At 37.7% G+C, this 19,757-nt stretch overlaps 4 non-coding genes across 4 annotated transcripts; all 4 read left to right on the top strand.

The window, feature by feature from the left end:
• Nucleotides 1-249: 249 nt before the first annotated feature.
• trnav-aac (transfer RNA valine (anticodon AAC)) lies at nt 250-322 on the top strand. The gene has a single exon. It is a non-coding gene; the product is annotated as a tRNA-Val (tRNA).
• Nucleotides 323-445: 123 nt separating this feature from the next.
• Nucleotides 446-518, top strand: trnav-cac (transfer RNA valine (anticodon CAC)). Its single transcript has one exon. It is a non-coding gene; the product is annotated as a tRNA-Val (tRNA).
• Nucleotides 519-4,929: 4,411 nt separating this feature from the next.
• On the top strand, nt 4,930-5,002 carry trnav-aac (transfer RNA valine (anticodon AAC)). Its single transcript has one exon. It is a non-coding gene; the product is annotated as a tRNA-Val (tRNA).
• Nucleotides 5,003-5,125: 123 nt separating this feature from the next.
• On the top strand, nt 5,126-5,198 carry trnav-cac (transfer RNA valine (anticodon CAC)). Its single transcript has one exon. It is a non-coding gene; the product is annotated as a tRNA-Val (tRNA).
• Nucleotides 5,199-19,757: the final 14,559 nt, after the last annotated feature.

Genomic DNA, 19,757 nt, shown 5'->3' on the forward strand with positions numbered 1-19,757 from the left:
TGTGCTCTTGAAACTTTGGGTTTGTTAGTTTGAGACTAGCACAGGAAGGCAGGTTTCAGCTTGATATCACGCTGCAAGTGTTTAATTCCGAGGTAAGTTAAGGGTAGCGTTTCAGGAAACTCCGCATATACTGCCAGGCCGAATGAACTCTGTCCTCTTGTGTGGGGGACTTACGCAGATTGTCTATTTGCTTTCGGGCACATCACAGTATAAATATTTCCCCAAAAAGCACTATCGTTAGCCTGTGGAGTTTCTGTAGTGTAGTGGTCATCACGTTCACCTAACACGCAAAAGGTCCTCGGTTCGAAACCGAGCAGAAACAGCTGTCCTCTTTTGAAAAAATGTATAAACCCCTTTGAGCCGACAGTTGGCTTCAGAAGGTTTAACATTTATGCGCATATTGCCGAGCCTGCACACAACGATTTCAGACTTCTTTAGGAAGTGGGTTTCTGTAGTGTAGTGGTTATCACGTTTGCCTCACACGCGAAAGGTCCCCAGTTCGAAACTGGGCGGGAACACTGCATCTCTTTTCACAATTGTTTAGGTGGGTTTCTGTTGAGGAGGAACTCAACGCTTCCAAGGCTTTGCGGCCAAGAGGCATGAGTACAGTCACTAAAGGTATAGTTGATGCAGAAATGAAAGAGCAGTCATTGTTTGACCTAAACCTATCCCACAACCGTGACATTCCAAGCCTGCGTGGCTTTCTTCTGAGAAACACGAAAAAAGAGATTTGTCTGAGTGGCCCTCTGTTGAGCAGCAGCTCTACATCACGAAGGCCCTTCTCTACACAGGTGTAGAGATAATTATTAAGCCACACTAGGCAGCAGTAATAGCCACGCAGACAGTGCTCTGTACTTTTGACCTGGTAGTTTCGATGAACAGATGGCCGGTGCACTCAAAGACCCAATATTTCGTACAGCATATAAATATACACATATTAAATGAAAGAGGGAAAAAAGCAAAAAAGAAATGGCCACAGAGGATTCCCGCAGATAACTGGAGAATTGCTTGGTTTGCTGCTAAAAATAGAAGGTATTTGCAGACTGAAGAGCGCAACGCAATCTGCAATTTGATTCGCGCTCCACGATGCTTGCGATGAAAAGATCTGACACCTCTTTGGCTGCAGGCTTCTGTAGTGTAGAGGTTATCACGGTCAAAATTGTTCAGGTGGGTTTCTGTTGAGGAGGAACTCAACGCTTCCAAGGCTTTGCGGCCAAGAGGCATGAATACAGTCACTAAAGGTAAAGTTGATGCAGAAATGAAAGAGCAGATATTGTTTGACCTAAACCTAACCCACAACTGTGACATTCCAAGCCTGCGTGGCTTTCTTCTGAGAAACACCAAAGAAGAGATTTTAGGAAACTCTGCGTAGACTGCCACGCCGAATGAACTCTGTCCTCTTGTGTAAGGGTCTTTTTCCGCCTAGGCCATCAAGTAAGGGCAGGGCCTCAAGGGGCGCCTAAAAGGGGGTACGTGGCAGGCCCTCCTTAGACCCCTGCGCGCCGGCCCTGTCTGTCCCAATGATCACCTGTGTCACCACAAACAGCCCATCTGTCCCTCTCACCGCCTATGTGACCACTAACTGCCCTTCTGTCGACTGGTAATACAAAGACTGTGACCACAAGCAGTCTATGTGTCCCCTTGACGAACTTTAAAACACATCCATCTGGAGTGTTATTTCCTGATAAAATGATGCAAGCCGTAGCAGTTTCTAACACATGGCTAACCTTCTTGAAATTCAACACAATGGTCAACGAATCTGCCAATAAACCTGTTCAGGTGGCTCCTCACTTACTCCCGAAGCACCCAGATGTGTTAAACCCTCGGAATTCGACTGACCACAAACAGCCTGTTTTTTTTACAATAGGGTAGATTGTACGTGGCAAGTCCACATCTCAGCTTTCTGAAGTAGGGCTGTAGTACTCGAGTCCGGTCTTGGACTCGAGTCCGGACTCGAGACATTTTTCTGTCGTCTCGGACTTGTCTCGGACTCGTTGAATTTGCACTCGGACTTGTCTCGGACTTGGCCATTGGACTCGCCAAGTCTTCTAGTTGGTCTCGACCGAGTCCAGCAAAAAAATAAAATAAAAAATTTCTCCTTCAAAACAAAACCACCTTTGCATGATGTCGCGACTGAAAACGTGTGGAAAACGCTAGGCGCGCCGCTCTCCTTATTTCCGAAGCACTCTGTAGCCTGCGCTTGCGCTCCAGTGGCGTCTGCTGTTGCTGGGCAACCATGACCCGCTCTCCATGATGACGCAGAAGTTTCAGTAAAGAATAAATGGAATTCCAGCACTTAAAATCACTTGCAGTAGCTCTGCTAATAGATTCATTTAAAAAATGGCTATCCTTGTACAACTATGATCATCTGTTTCTCCATCTTGCCTTAGCTTTCAGTATTGTTCCGGGAAAGGATGTGCATGACCAGCGGTGCACTTACTGCGACCTGAAAAGTTTAGATGTTTCTAATTTAATTTTCTACATGTTAGATTGTGTTTTATTTACGTCTACACCTAGATAGCCTTTTTTTTTTATCAATAAACGCGTATTAATGTATAGCCTTATGCAACAATTACATATGTAAATTTTAAAAACTTTATATATGACATTACATATTTACATTTTCATGTAACAGCCAGTATTTGTATCTGTAACAATCACAATTGTTTTCCTATCTGCATTCGGATATAACATCGTACAGTTACTTGATAAGACTGTTATGACTTTTTATATATTTTTTCGTAGTTATCACTGAACAAGTATGTCGTGTTAAACTGAAATAATTATTAATTTCTAAAATAATATTTATCATGCAAGCAGAGAGATGTCATGACAAACGTTTAGTGATCATTTGAACACGACTGAATCCATTCAATGCGCACATTTTCATTACGCAGAACACTTTGAGCGAGTCTTAATGTTAATGAACTTCACTAAACAGATGTGTGTGTCGCGCAAACCAGCAAAAGGTAAATATGCAAACATGTAGGACAAGTAGACAATGTATCCGTATCGAAGCTGATCATTAGCCTACTCTTGAGAGAGAACTGATTTGGTTTTTGAGAGACTGAGACGCGCAATGCAGCTGTTTGATCGGTGAGTGCGCTGTGCTTATTAGCCTACCTACATTCATTCGTATCATATCGTAGCCTACGCTTTAAATCATTGCCTTTTAAATATATACAAATACAATAACGTGTATGATGTATTATTATAGGTAAAATTACTCTTGCAACGCTCTGATTTCTGAGAGATGCACAGAGAGGGGACAACAATGCGGTGTTTGATTTGCTCTCTTTTCACTCATAAAGTTTACATTCATTCACTTCTGGCGCTGATGCCCTGGCTCACCTGTTATCTAGCAAACACCAGACTCTGTCAGCTTCAGCCGAGTATTCAGGCAGAATTATTCCTTGAGCGTTATTCGTTTTTTAAGCCATTATCCGTGCCATTCCGAATAAGGTATTCGGCTTCAGGCACAACCCTAATTATTACATTACATATTTTATTTTTACATGCAACATAGATAAGGTCATATAGTAACAGCTCCACGCAATATTGTAATTCTAAAATTCACGTCGTACTTGCAAACACTTTGTATGCATTATGGTTAATGCATGCTGGAGTAGTTGATTGTTTCCGACAGTGCTCGACTAGTCTATGCAAGCACAACCACAGTATGACAAAAATGTCGCTGTATTTATGTGCGCATGTCCAGTAGAGCCAAACGTATCCATTCTAGCCTTGCTGCGCGCATTTGTCATATCCCGAGCTTTGCGTGTGTCTGTGCACTGTGCCAATTAGGCATAGTCATATACATTTTTGACCACAGATATAATGTCAATAAAAAATAAAGTACATAAAAATTATTTGACCTTACAGTTCCAAACTTTGTTTGTTTATCCAAGTTTAGCTCCCAGGGTCAGACTGGGGGTAAAACCACTCATTAGCAAGGCCCCAAAGGAAGAGAGGGCCCTTGAAAAGTATGAATCTGAAATAAATATTTTTTACCTGGATATTTTCATGGGTGGGGGGCATGGGGGCCCATCAGGACTGCCTGTGCATAGGGCCCAGGATCTTGTTTAACGCCCCTGTTAGCTTTAACCCTAATTATACACACTTGAACCTAATCAAGCTCTTACTAGACACACTAATCTTCCAGGTGTTTTAAGGCCAGTTGGAGCTAAACTTTTCAGGACATTGGCCATCCAGGATGTAGTTTGGAGACCCCTGTCCTACAGAGTTGTTACTTTGCACATGCTTTTTGATCATTACAAATAATAATGTAAAATGATTTTCTTAGAATAGGAGATATGCTTTCTCTCGCATCACAAACATTATCAGTAGTTTAGTATGTGGTCTTGAAGAGGACCCTTTTTTCTTTCATTTGGACTCGGTCTTGGACTTGGACTCGAAACTTTTGGACTTGGACTTGACTTGGACTCGAACCTCTTTGGACTCGGTCTTGACTCGGTCTCGACTAGTCCTGGACTTGGACTTGACTTGGACTCGACAAAGCCGGACTTGACTACAGCTCTATTCTGAAGAGATATCAAGCTAAAACTTGCTTTCCCATGCTAGTCTGGACACGTGCTACCCCTGTGGTGAGTTTCAAGAAGATTGGAGAAACTCAACAATTTGACCAACAAAAATCACCAAGAGACATTTTCGAGTTTCTCCTGTGCTCTTGAAACTTTGGGTTTGTTAGTTTGAGACTAGCACAGGAAGGCAGGTTTCAGCTTGATATCACGCTGCAAGTTTTTAATTCCGAGGTTAGTTAAGGGTAGCGTTTCAGGAAACTCCGCATATACTGCCAGGCCGAATTAACTCTGTCCTCTTGTGTGTGGGACTTACGCAGATTGTCTATTTGCTTTCGGGCACATCACAGTATAAATATTTCCCCAAAAAGCACTATCATTAGCCTGTGGAGTTTCTGTAGTGTAGTGGTCATCACGTTCGCCTAACACGCGAAAGGTCCTCGGTTCGAAACCGAGCAGAAACAGCTGTCCTCTTTTGAAGAAATGTATAAACCCCTTTGAGCCGACAGTTGGCTTCAGAAGGTTTAACATTTATGCGCATATTGCCGAGCCTGCACACAACGATTTCAGACTTCTTTAGGAAGTGGGTTTCCGTAGTGTAGTTGTTATCACGTTCGCCTCACACGCGATAGGTCCCCAGTTCGAAACTGGGCGGGAACACTGCATCTCTTTTCACAATTGTTTAGGTGGGTTTCTGTTGAGGAGGAACTCAACACTTCCAAGGCTTTGCGGCCAAGAGGCATGAGTACAGTCACTAAAGGTATAGTTGATGCAGAAATGAAAGGTATAGTTGATGCAGAAATGAAAGAGCAGTCATTGTTTGACCTAAACCTATCCCACAACCGTGACATTCCAAGCCTGCGTGGCTTTCTTCTGAGAAACACGAAAAAAGAGATTTGTGTGAGTGGCCCTCTGTTGAGCAGCAGCTCTGCATCACGAAGGCCCTTCTCTACACAGGTGTAGAGATAATTATTAAGCCACACTAGGCAGCAGTAATAACCACGCAGACAGTGCTCTGTACTTTTGACCTGGTAGTTTCGATGAACAGATGGCCGGTGCACTCAAAGACCCAATATTTCGTACAGCATATAAATATACATATATTAAATGAAAGAGGGAAAAAAGCAAAAAAGAAATGGCCACAGAGGATTCCCGCAGATAACTGGAGAATTGCTTGGTTTGCTGCTAAAAATAGAAGGTATTTGCAGACTGAAGAGCGCAACGCAATCTGCAATTTGATTCGCGCTCCACGATGCTTGCGATGAAAAGATCTGACACCTCTTTGGCTGCAGGCTTCTGTAGTGTAGAGGTTATCACGGTCAAAATTGTTCAGGTGGGTTTCTGTTGAGGAGGAACTCAACGCTTCCAAGGCTTTGCGGCCAAGAGGCATGAATACAGTCACTAAAGGTAAAGTTGATGCAGAAATGAAAGAGCAGATATTGTTTGACCTAAACCTAACCCACAACTGTGACATTCCAAGCCTGCGTGGCTTTCTTCTGAGAAACACCAAAGAAGAGATTTTAGGAAACTCTGCGTAGACTGCCACGCCGAATGAACTCTGTCCTCTTGTGTAAGGGTCTTTTTCCGCCTAGGCCATCAAATAAGGGCAGGGCCTCCAGGGGCGCCTAAAAGGGGGTACGTGGCAGGCCCTCCTTAGACCCCTGCGCGCCGGCCCTGTCTGTCCCAATGATCACCTGTGTCACCACAAACAGCCCATCTGTCCCTCTCACCGCCTATGTGACCACTAACTGCCCTTCTGTCCACTGGTAATACAAAGACTGTGACCACAAGCAGTCTATGTGTCCCCTTGACGAACTTTAAAACACATCCATCTGGAGTGTTATTTCCTGATAAAATGATGCAAGCCGTAGCAGTTTCTAACACATGGCTAACCTTCTTGAAATTCAACACAATGGTCAACGAATCTGCCAATAAACCTGTTCAGGTGGCTCCTCACTTACTCCCGAAGCACCCAGATGTGTTAAACCCTCGGAATTCGACTGACCACAAACAGCCTGTTTTTTTTTACAATAGGGTAGATTGTACGTGGCAAGTCCACATCTCAGCTTTCTGAAGAGATATCAAGCTAAAACTTGCTTTCCCATGCTAGTCTGGACACGTGCTACCCCTGTGGTGAGTTTCAAGAAGATTGGAGAAACTCAACAATTTGACCAACAAAAATCACCAAGAGACATTTTCGAGTTTCTCCTGTGCTCTTGAAACTTTGGGTTTGTTAGTTTGAGACTAGCACAGGAAGGCAGGTTTCAGCTTGATATCACGCTGCAAGTGTTTAATTCCGAGGTAAGTTAAGGGTAGCGTTTCAGGAAACTCCGCATATACTGCCAGGCCGAATGAACTCTGTCCTCTTGTGTGTGGGACTTACGCAGATTGTCTATTTGCTTTCGGGCACATCACAGTATAAATATTTCCCCAAAAAGCACTATCGTTAGCCTGTGGAGTTTCTGTAGTGTAGTGGTCATCACGTTCACCTAACACGCGAAGGCCACTCGCGGATAGGTGTAGAGCACTGATTAGCCAATAGAAACGAAGGAAATTCCAGGGAGGGGGGGACTAAAAAAATACACAGAATTAGAGGTTTGAATTCTGTCTCGGCCACAAATACTATAAAATGAGTTTGTATTCGTTTTTTCATCTAGATACACTTTAAGTACGATTAACATAAAATAGACGAACTTTGTGAACAGATAAAATAAATCTTGAAATAACTGTTCTTTTGTAGGATGTACAAAATGTGCAACTATCTTAATAAACATGTACATTATAACAGGGAATAGTTATTTTTAATATAGAAAAATGTGAATATTTAAAAATAACATTTTGATAATGGTTCAGGCCTTTATTTTTAAAGAGACATCTATTTATATTTGTATAACTGTGTACAGAAAACCCATATATATGAAAAAAAACAAAAACTCACAATAAAGTAAGTTTTTCATTTTATTTATAATAGAGTAATATACTTAAAAATGAAAATAAAAATTAACCAAAATATATAATAATTAAATAAATATACATAAAATAATCATAGATTATTAAACAACACCAACAATTATAATACAAATAAACATGTAGAGAACAGAAAAACAATAAAAATATGTTTTACATTAAATATGTATGTTTAATAGTAACAGTTATAACATTCAGTGTTTACATATCTGAGCAAGTAAATAAAATCTAATATCAATAAAAAAAAGAAAATCAACAACATGTATACATGTTTTAATCAATAAATTAAAAAAAACTTAACACGCAGTTCAATACAGTTCAAACAAGGCCAAATGCTTATAGTATTTTAATTAACAAATTGAAATACATCAAACGATTGAAATGTATAGATTCAACAACAACAACAATAATAAAATCTAAAGTTGTGGAGAACACAGAAAAAAAATATTACACTGCCAGTTAAATGTTTTTGAACACTAAGATTTTTAATTCTCACCAAGCCTGCCTTTATTTCATCCAAAATACAGTAAAAGCAATTATATTGTTGAAATATTTTTACTAGTTAAAATAACTGCTTTCTATTTGAATATATAGTAAAATGTATTTTATTTCTGTGATGCTCCGCTGTATTTTCAGCATCATTACTCCAGTCTTCAGTGTCACATAATCTTCAGAAATCAGAATAATATGATTTACTGCTCAAGAAAAAAATCCCCCAGGGATTCTTTAAATAGAAAGATCCAAAGATCTGCATTTATTTGAAATAAAAAGCTTCCTTAACAATATAGATTATACCATTCTTTTGGGTGGAAAGAAATGACAGAAATTAATGCCTTTTTTTAGCAAGGATGATTTAAATTCATTAAAAGTGATGATAAAGATGAAAATATATATATATATATATATAAAAAAATACATACATACACATATATATATATATATATATATATATATATATATATATATATATATATATATATATATATATATATATATATATATATATATATATTAGATAAATGCTTTTCTTCTTAACTTTCTATTCATGTTAGAAACTAAAAAGATTGTAATCGGCTGTTTTCAACATAACATAACAACAACAATAGTAATAATAATAATAATAATACATTTTTCTTGAGCAGTAAATCATCATATTATTCTGATTTCTGAAGATCATGTGACACTGAAGACTGGAGGAATGATGCTGACCATTCAGCTGCACATCATAGAAATAAAATACAGTATATATATAATGTTCGGGATTCAGACACACTGTCTCTGTTTAAATCTAGATTAAAAACACATCTCTTTCGCCAAGCATTCAAATAATGTATCTCTTAAATTGTGAGTGCATTATTATTCTTTATCTTTGGTTAAACTAATTAATTTTACTTTGTTGGATCAGCAGCTATGCTAATGATGTCTCTATTTGTTTCTATGTTTTGCCACGAGATTTACACAAGCTCCAGTCTGGATCCAGAACACCTGAGAAGAGATGATGCTGACCCTCAGAGGACCCCAGATGATGCTAACCCTGAATCAACAAACAGAACTAACAATTATTGCTTCATGTGTGTCTGCATCATATAATAATTATTAATTATTAATAATATTAATAATGTTCATACTCTGGCTGACTACGTACGACTTCTTGTATTAATTTTTCTAAAAATCCTGTCAAACGTGCACAAACTGACAGTCACCACTTATAAGCTACTACTAAATATTGTAGAAACATAATTTTCTGTAAACTTGCTTTGTAACGATTTGTATTGTAAAAAGCGCTATACAAATAAACTTGAATTTAATTGAATTGAAATAGAAAGCAGCTGATTTAAAATAGTAAGAATGTTTAAAATGCTACTATTTTTGCTGTACTTTGGATAAAATAAAGGCAGGCTTGGTGAGCAGAAGAGACTCCTCAAAAAACATTAAAAATCTTACTGCTGAAAAACATTTAACTGGTAGAGTATTTTAAATAAAATATTTATTTACAGAGTTTAATAATAGCCGTAACTAACATTTAGTGTTTACAAAACTGAGCAAGATAAAATAACAATAATTAATTAACACACTAAAGTACAGTGTAAGCAAGGCCAATACTTCTGATGTTTTATTTAACAAATGGAAATCAATTAAATAATTTAAAATTGTAGATTAAACAACAACAGCTACAATAATATTAATAATAATACAATTTAAAGTTGTGGAAAACACAGAAGAAGAAAAAAAAAGCCTTCGACCTGTTTAAGAAGATCCTTGCTCCTATGTTGCGTTGCCAAGAGATGTTCACGGGCAATTCTCAACAGATCTGTCCATCTATGGTCCAACACGAAGACCAGCTGTTCTGAGGGGTCCAGTGTGAGCTGAACGAGGGATGCTGTTATGGCCGATGGTGTGGTGTTCTACAAAAGATTAACAGGATTACTTTTTAAAATATAATGTCTTGGTGTTGTGTGCACATATGAGAGAGACAGTTTACACACATAAGTGCCTGTATGAATTATTTATTTACCTGCATCTGGAAGAAACCCTTCTGACTTTTGATCCTCTGCTGTCAAAGTGTCTGGTGTGATGTTTTGGTGGACTGAGAGTGGGACCGTCTTTAGGGTGACCTACTCTGTGGAGGATGGTGTCTTGACAGAGCATGCATCATCTAAACCAGTGGTTCCCAACCTTTTTCAACTCGCGGCCCACACAACCAAACACATATGTTTGCGCGGCCCACTTCAAAAAAATTAACTGACCCCGCTATTGTTGGGTTAATAACTTAGTACTCAGAAGCTAGATTTTAAACTATATTTATTGAATAAACTAGGGCTGTGCGATATGGACAAAAAAAAAAAAAAAAAAAAAAAAAACTATCGCGATTTTTTTGATCAATTTTGCAATTGTGCTTTTACAGTCATAAATGCATTCAGGATTAATTTGAAACATATTTCCAAAAGAAAACCAATCAGAGCTTTATCAAAAAGTTGTAACATCTCTAGAACAGACATAAGTCAAAATTATCACTATAGTGAAGATGTAAAAAAATTTATAGACTTGTGGCAAAAAAAATAAATAAATAAAAAATCCTGTATACAGGGACTTTTTTTTCTTTTTTGCCATGCATTGTTCATAGAGCTCATTAATTGTAGCGGTGCCTCAGGTGTTTGCAGTGTGTATACAGTATGTGTATGCGGTCAGCAGTGAGAGCACATAAATATAACGCGAAAGCACATTAAAATAATGCATGAGTGCGAATCTCTCTGTTCGCAGCAGATTTCCTTTGCTCGGTCACAAAACCGGTCGTGCTTGCTCAGATACACGCTGCTTTGCGAGGAGAGAGTGTGCACACTTAAAACGTGTCTCCTCTCACTTAAACTGCATCCTGTTCACTAACAAATTCACTCTATGCTCATGTGTTAGACATGAATTATTTATGCACGTTTTATTTCTAGCCTTTTACCGCAGTGAGAACGCTCTGATCCGTCAACATTGGCTCAGAAAAAAAGGCGCATCACAGACAGTGTGTGAACCTGGAGTTAGGCATATGCGCACGCTCAAATCGTGATTTTAGGACGTTTTCTTTTAATCGCACAGCCCTAGAATGGACTGGAAATGAACAGAAAATAATTGGCGGCCCACCTGCAATGGGGCCGCGGACCACAGGTTGAAAACCACTGATCTAAACATTCCTGAAATACAATTTTAAATGATTTTTTTTTTTACATTTGAATATATTTTCTAATCATTGTAATTTATTCCTGTTATGAAAAGCTGAATTTTCTGAATTATTACTCCAGTCTTCAGCATCACGTCAACCTTCTGAAAATAATGTGCTTTTATCATTGTAGAGACAATGATAATATCAACATTGATTACAATAAGAAATGTTTTGTGAGCAAATAATCAATGATTTCTGGATCGTATGACACAATGAAGAGTACAAATGAAGCATTACAGGAATAAAGTTAATTTTACATAGGAAATAGTTATTTTAAGTTGTACCATACAGTAAATATATATATATATATATATATATATATATATATATATATATATATATATATATACATATATATACACACACATATATATATATACATATACATATATACACACACACATATGTGTACATTAAGGTTACATGTAGACATGCAACATGTATTAAATGCACATATTAAATTTTTTGATGGAATGCAAGTTATCTTTTAGGTACATGGATGCAAAATGCATATTGTCATGTTTACGGTAAAAAAAATCCTTGTGCTTACAGCAGATGTGTTACTCATGATGGATATTATCAGCTGTGTCCAACAACCAAGACATCAAGAACATCTCCACTGCAATGGTATGTTTACAAAAAGGCTGTAGAATCATTTGAAATGTATTGTCAGCGATGCTAAAGCTTAGTGATGGTTTTAAGAAAATGTTCAAGTACACTTGAAAGACAAAAAGACAAACACAAAGTAATGAATGAAGAAACTGGTTTTATTGTTTTCTCCATAACAACAATTCCTACATAACAGCAGGAGAAGAGAGCAAGTTATTATAACCTGTTTTGGAAAACCACATCTTCTTTATGGAATAATATTCTTTGAATGAACAATGTTCATTTTGCAGTGAACAACTTCATTAATTGCACTCAAAACACATGAGAACTTATAAGAAACCTATAAAACATAAGTAATAGTTCACCCAAAAATGAAAATATAATTAAATTAAAATCGCCCTCAGGCCATCCAAGATGTATACACTAACTAGACATCCAAAACGCCGCTTTTACCGCCACTCCTTCCGCCGCCGCAGCGGTGTAAAGTGCATGTGCAGCCTTTGACCGCTGAGTGGCGCTTTAACCACAATTTATCAAACAAGCGCATCAAAGCACATTTTCGCAAATAGACGTCAGTTTTGCCTCACTGATGCAGGGCCGCGGGAAGTAATTTTGAACAGGGGGTGCTGTGATTTTTTTTTTTTTTTTTGACAAAAAACCTATGAGCCTATAGGCCTATTTAAAATACATTTTAAAAATAAATACATTGAGATTTACTACTTTATTGTCATATACACTTCAGTGCACAGCCAGCCAGGGTCTGAAACACACAGACATCAGTTCTCAGATATGCGCAATGCGTTATTAATCTGAAGCAGAATCAGAAATAATAGTTTAATAATCGAAAGAAAACGAAATAATTACTTTCATTACAATTTCAGATAGCCTATACATACATGCAACTTATTTAGATACAACAAATAATATTACAACAAACTATAATATTAATCAAACTTCACAATAACGCTAAAACAATGCAATCGATTTGGTCAGCTGGCTTGAGTCACTGCACGTTTATGTCACACGCAACTCTATTAACTCCAAAATCTTTTTACGCACACCACAAGGAAATAATCTCTGACTATTTAAGCAATTTGTTTATTGAACAGTTCTCCACATCCATTACGCAAAGAACACACGCACAGTATAAAGCTTTCTGTCTCCATCTCCAACCTTTTTACACAAACAAAAAGGAAATAATCTCAGACTATTTAAACGTTATTTAACAGTTCTCCACAACCATTACGCAAAGAACACACGAACGAAATAATACTCTCCATCTCCATCCCCACCACCTTACAAAAATACTATAGTGTACTACTTACAATTGCTTCGCTAGTCAAAGCTGATCCCACACTTGTTGCCAAAAAAAATAAATGTTACAAGCGCGGCAGCACAATGCTCTTACCTAAGCTACATGCAGGCGGGGTGCCCTGGTTACAGGTGTCCAAATGTCGAGGTGCGCTGTATTATATAAAGATGGATGTATTCTGCATGGAACGAGCGGGAAACCTCGTTATTCGGCGACCAAACCTGCCTGCCTGACGTTGACAACGTAACTTCCGAACCTGTGTTGATTAGGCCTCAAAATATGAAATTAAAATCCAAAATATATACGTAATAGCCTACGTGTGTCAAAATCATTTTCTAAAATATTCATAAGGAATTTATAAATTGTGCAAAATATTTTAATAGGCCTACATTTTTTTAATCTCCCTCTCGTCACTAGGGGGTGCTGCAGCACCCCCAGCACCCCCACTTCCCGCGGCCATGCACTGATGTGTTACATTTGACTGTTTCAGTCAAGGAAAATGAAAGAAAAACACTATAGTTTAAATATTTCATATATTTAATATTTAATACTCACAGAAGAAAGTTTGGTATTTATGAAGTTAAATGCATTTCTTAGAACGAGAAAGAGAAAGAGTCTGTGCTTATATGTTCTAAGCTACATGTTATTAAACCATATTTTAGATTGGACACATTTATAAGGTGTGCAGTATTATTTATATTATATTAATTATGCGTTATATTATTCGAAATAAATTGTGGTTTACTTTGCATCGGAGCATTAAAAGTGGTAGCCTATTTTAGGGGGGTAGGCTACATGGATTAATATGCAAAATGTCAATATTTTAATATATTATGCCTATATTTTATATATAAATATATTTTTTCCTTTAATAAAACAACATGCATTTTTGTTATTCGTTACCTGCCCTTTATTTTGACATAATTGGGAAAAAGACATGTGTCTGTTAACTGATTAAGAAATTGTTGCATGTTTAAATGTGAAGCACTGTATAATTTCGTTCCCATTATTTAGGCCTAATTTGCCTAAAACAAGAAACGAATAAAATTAAACAGGCACGATTAAATCTCTCATTATAAAAGTATATAAAGTTCTCTCATTATAATCAACAACATTCACACGATGTAAAAAAAAAAGCTTTAGTAATTGATAACTAAAGTAATTTTAAAGGGAACCTTCTCTACTTGCTTTTAAAGTAGGGTAATATCATATGGCCTAAAAAAAAATCCCAGTTTTTTTTTTTTTTTTTTTAAGAAAAAAAAAAAAATCTGATTTATGATTTAAACCGATTTTTAAATCAATATTCAAATGACGAAGATATTTTACAAAACAAAGTTTTAATATGGTTCTTTATCATTCATTTAGCAGTCAAATTTATAACTGCAACAAGATGAATCATTTAATACTAGCCCATCATGCATTTAACCATCCACTCAGCTTTAAGAGCTGTTCAGATTAAAACTGGCAGCTCAGCAGTGAGTCAGTGTCATGGATGGAGGACCTGTTAATATTTTTTGTAGTTTATATTTCCATCTCATTATGCCGCTGGTTTATTTCTTTATTTATTTTTTCTTATAGAACTTATTTGTAAATAGAGCAGTCCCTGTCTGTGTCTACACCGGACGCCAGAGTTGTCATCTGTGTCCCACAGCGAAAAGTGTGTCTAAACTTGATGACATCACACTACAGTGTCAAATCATCTGAACGCAGTGTCAGAACATTTCATCATAAACAGAACGAGCATCAGTTCACTGATGGGGATCGTGTCCAGTGTATCCATCACTGTGTTCTGCTGTATTTGGTTCGATCGTTCCACTCCAGACCGGTGTAGACCTGGCATGCGTTTTTTATTGTTTTTTTTTTTTTTTTTTTTTACAGCCCTGCTTGTTTTAACGTTTTTATTAAATATCTGTATTGACTGCATGGTCATATTATCGAATTGTTTACTGCCATGCGACCTACAAAAGTAAAGCTTGGCGAGTCGATGAACGAGCATTGCTGCAGGTTGATTTTTGGCGGATGTTCGTTTCGTCAGGTGAAACATCTCTCTCACTCGCAGCAGAGTCTGTGAGCAGCAACAACTTCCCCTCCGCGCGAACTGATACCAGAAACACGCTCCGCCTTCACCCAGTGAATAAAGTATTTCAGTATGTTTGAAATGTTATGTTCATAACAAAGCATATAAAATAATAATAATAATTGTAAAAAATAACAGGAGAGTTTCAAAGTGGCTTAAGCTGTGTAAACTTTTTCCCTATATCACATGCCAAACTAATAACATTGTAAGCATTAGCTACATCTTTAATTGCTGCTTTCTGCTGTGAAAATTTTGTTTGTGATGAAAATAACATCTTTGTCAGTTATTTTATCTAAACAGATCGATTAACTTCTTCAAGATTTCAAAATCAGATAGCATGCTGATAATGTAGTACTGTAAGCAGTGTTGTGCCTGAACGTGTTCATTGAAGGATAGTTCATGAACTCGTTCATATTTTGGGCGAACGTGAACTGAACGTGCTGAATTAATGCCTGATGAACGTTACTGTCAACTGTTCATTCTGGTGTCTGTGAACGGCACGCTCTCTCAGGTTAACTTCGTTCAGTAGGGTGCCAGATTTCTATAGAGCCTTCCAGACGAAAAACCGGCTAAAACACACCGTAAACGGGTCTTAATATGTAGCGGAAAAACACCAAATCTGGCAACACCAGCCACCAGTGTCGCACCACCGTCCGCCGCATGCGTGACGCGTCATCAAAAAAAAAAAAAAAAAAAAAAAAAGCCATCGAGGCGACAGCAGCATGTAGCAAGAAGGCGTATGATCATTTAAAATAATTTTATGATGTTTATGATAGACAAGGTCGGTGAGAACGGGAGACAAAGCATTAAAGCAACAAGGGGGAAGTGCTGTCCCCTCAATGCTAATGTAAACCCTTGGATAAGGATTCAAAATTGGATATGAAGATGAAATCTGAGGCATAGCTTCACTGTTAAAACTGATAAAATAATTGCTGTCTGTGATTTTATATGGGCTGTTGCAATAATTTTTAAAAAAATAATAGCTCGCAGCAACATATGGAAAAATAGAACTATGAACTAGTTCATTTTTGGAACTGTGTGAACTGTGTGAATTTTACTCGTGATAAGAAGCTCATATTCAAGTGTTTGTGCAAAAATTATTAATGTGCATTAATGACAGGGAGGCGCCGTCTCATCACTTTATTTTTTCATGATAATGAATGTATAATTTTTTAATTAACAAAATATCGTGGTGTCTCACATAGGTACATTAAAAATATATCTACAGAAAGCTTGAAATGTTTTTAAACGAAAAGGAATAGTGTAATGTGTGAATGTTGCATTTCTCTCGTCGGAGTTAGCCAGCACTGTGAATATAACCAATACAACAGTCCTATATAAACCGGTTCAGCAAGTGAAAGCCTCATAAGACACTGTCCATATGAAAGAGCAATTCACACATTTATCTCGACCCCACAAGCCATGAATAACTATCTAAAACCCAACCCCCTCCAGCTGAACAGAATTCGGTCTGTGTTTTGGCTCTGAGGAACGGTGTGTTACTGAAACATGCCTGCACTACACTTCATAATTTTCTCGCAGCCCATATTATTACTTTCACAAGACCGTAATGATAATAACAAATCATCAATTAATAATTAATCATTATTTTACGAAAATCATTGTTATTTGTGATCATGGATGTTTTCTGGAGGCTTTAAGACCAAGCGGAGTCCTCTGTTCCCGCCTCACAGCGCGTGGGTCTCCGAGGCTTCACTGTCTGCGGTTTGACTTTACTGAATCAGATTGAGGCGAACTTATTGATCATGAGCCCAACATTTAGCAAGCAGGAAAAGTCTAACGGAAGGAAGACGTATATCATTGAGCTAATGCTGTTAAAGAGAGAGAGAGAAGTCTAGGACTAAACTTGGAGCTCATTATATTGAAGTATATATCCAAACACCAGAAACGTTATGCATTTTATGAATAATGAAATGTTATGAAAATTATGCATTTTATTTATTCACATGATGTATGGTTGAAATAATATTTTAGTTCACAACTTTAAGTTCCGTTGTTTAAAAAAAATGCTTTATTGGCTAATGTTTCATAAACCTTCAGTTGTTATGCTCTAAAATCCATGCCATTATTAATTTCACAGTATTTTTACCACCTAAATGACTAATCTTTGAAGTCACAATTCTATAATGGTCAAAATTACCCAGGCCAATGGTATTTTTTAATGACATTATTTTATTATTATTATTATTATTTGAATAATTGTAGCTTACATAAATAGGTAAAGCAAAACAAATATTCGGATTGTCCCTTATTTTTTCCCTTGTTTTCCTAAAGAATAAACACGTATTTTTTACAAGAATAAACATGATAACATATTATTAATTAATAAAAATAATTTAAGCAATTAAAACCTTTTTTTTAAACTTGAATTTAAATACTATTAAACTAACTTTAAATTCCCAAGGAGTTTATAAGTAAAAAAAAAAGTTCTAAATGAACTTGTGTTAACAATATAATTAGATTTTTTTTAAATGAACAATTCCTGTATAAAATGGGACAGCAACCTTTATATCAGTGGTTCTCAACCTTTTTTTCCAGCGGGCCGCACTATGGTCTAAGTGCAAGTCTCGCGGCCGCACGCATATAATTTACTTATTATGTCAGCAATACAAACAAACCTGATTTATAATATTATAGCCTAACTATTATGATATATCAATCAATCACCTTTATTTATATAGTGCTTTAAACAAAATACATTGCGTCAAAGCACTGAACAACATTCATTTGGAAAACAGTGTCTCAATAATGCAAAATGATAGTTAAAGGCAGTTCATCATTGAATTCAGTGATGTCATCTCTGTTCAGTTGAAATAGTGTCTGTTTTTATTTGCAATCAAGTCAATGATATCGCTGTAGATGAAGTGACCCCAACTAAGCAAGCCAGAGGCGACAGCGGCAAGGAACCGAAACTCCATCGGTGACAGAATGGAGAAAAAAACTTTGGGAGAAACCAGGCTCAGTTGGGGGGTCAGTTCTCCTCTGACCAGACGAAAACCAGTAGTTCAATTCCAGGCTGCAGCAAAGTCAGATTGTGCAGAAGAATCATCCGTTTCCTGTGGTCTTGTCCTGGTGCTCCTCTGAGACAAGGTCTTTACAGGGGATCTGTATCTGGGGCTCTAGTTGTCCTGGTCTCCGCTGTCTTTCTGGCAGTAGAGGTCCTTTCTAGGTGCTGATCCACCATCTGGTCTGGATACGTACTGGATCCGGGTGACTGAAGTGACCCTCTGATCTGGACACAGACTGGATCTCGTGGCCACGGTGACCTCGGAACAAGAGAGAAACAGACAAATATTAGCGTAGATGCCATTCTTCTAATGATGTAGAAAGTACGGTGTTATGTGAAGTGTTTCCGGTTCCGGTTTACCTAATTAATACAGCCTAAAAATCCTTTAACGGATTTGGATATATAAAGCATATTAGTATGTTATGTGTATGCCAGGTTAAAGAGATGGGTCTTTAATCTAGATTTAAACTGCAAGAGTGTGTCTGCCTCCCGAACAATGTTAGGTAGGTTATTCCAGAGTTTAGGCGCCAAATAGGAAAAGGATCTGCCGCCCGCAGTTGATTTTGATATTCTAGGTATTATCAAATTGCCTGAGAACGTAGCGGACGTAGAGGAGTATAATGTAAAAGGAGCTCATTCAAATACTGAGGTGCTAAACCATTCAGGGCTTTATAAGTAATAAGCAATATTTTAAAATCTATACGATGTTTGATAGGGAGCCAGTGCAGTGTGGACAGGACCGGGCTAATATGGTCATACTTCCTGGTTCTAGTAAGAACTCTTGCTGCTGCATTTTGGACTAGCTGTAGTTTGTTTACCAAGCGTGCAGAACAACCACCCAATAAAGCATTACAATAGTCTAACCTTGAAGTCATAAATGCATGGATTAACATTTCTGCATTTGACATTGAGAGCATAGGCCGTAATTTAGATATATTTTTGAGATGGAAAAATGCAGTTTTACAAATGCTAGAAACGTGGCTTTCTAAGGAAAGATTGCGATCAAGTAGCACACCTAGGTTCCTAACTGATGACGAAGAATTGACAGAGCAACCATCAAGTCTTAGACAGTGTTCTAGGTTATTACAAGCAGAGTTTTTAGGCCTGTGGCTAGTGGGGCGGGGCCGAGAGGCGTGGGAACGAGGAGTGAGGCCAGGTGTAGTGATTGGAGATGAGCTACACCTGCGCCCCACAGCCAGTATCGAGTCCCACGTAGGAGATGGAAGGATATAAAACTGGAGCGACTATAGTGGAGGACGAGAGAGGACCAGGCCTGGGACATTATTTTATGTTTTGGCTTTTATTTGTGCGCGTCAGTCGCCGTGAGGGGCTTACGCGCTGTTTTGTTTATTTTTGAATATTAAAATTATGTTTTGATTGTGCGCCGGTTCCAGCCTCCTTCTTCCCGATGTATATGGAGTTTTAAATATCGTTACAGTGGTGCCGAAGCCCGGGAGAAGGAGGGACGCGCTGCTGAAGATCCCTCGCCGCTGTGGTGAATCCGCGGTGCCCTCGAG

This window comes from Carassius gibelio, chromosome B10, assembly GCF_023724105.1.
Source record: "Carassius gibelio isolate Cgi1373 ecotype wild population from Czech Republic chromosome B10, carGib1.2-hapl.c, whole genome shotgun sequence".
Classification (NCBI taxonomy): Eukaryota; Metazoa; Chordata; class Actinopteri; order Cypriniformes; family Cyprinidae; genus Carassius; species Carassius gibelio.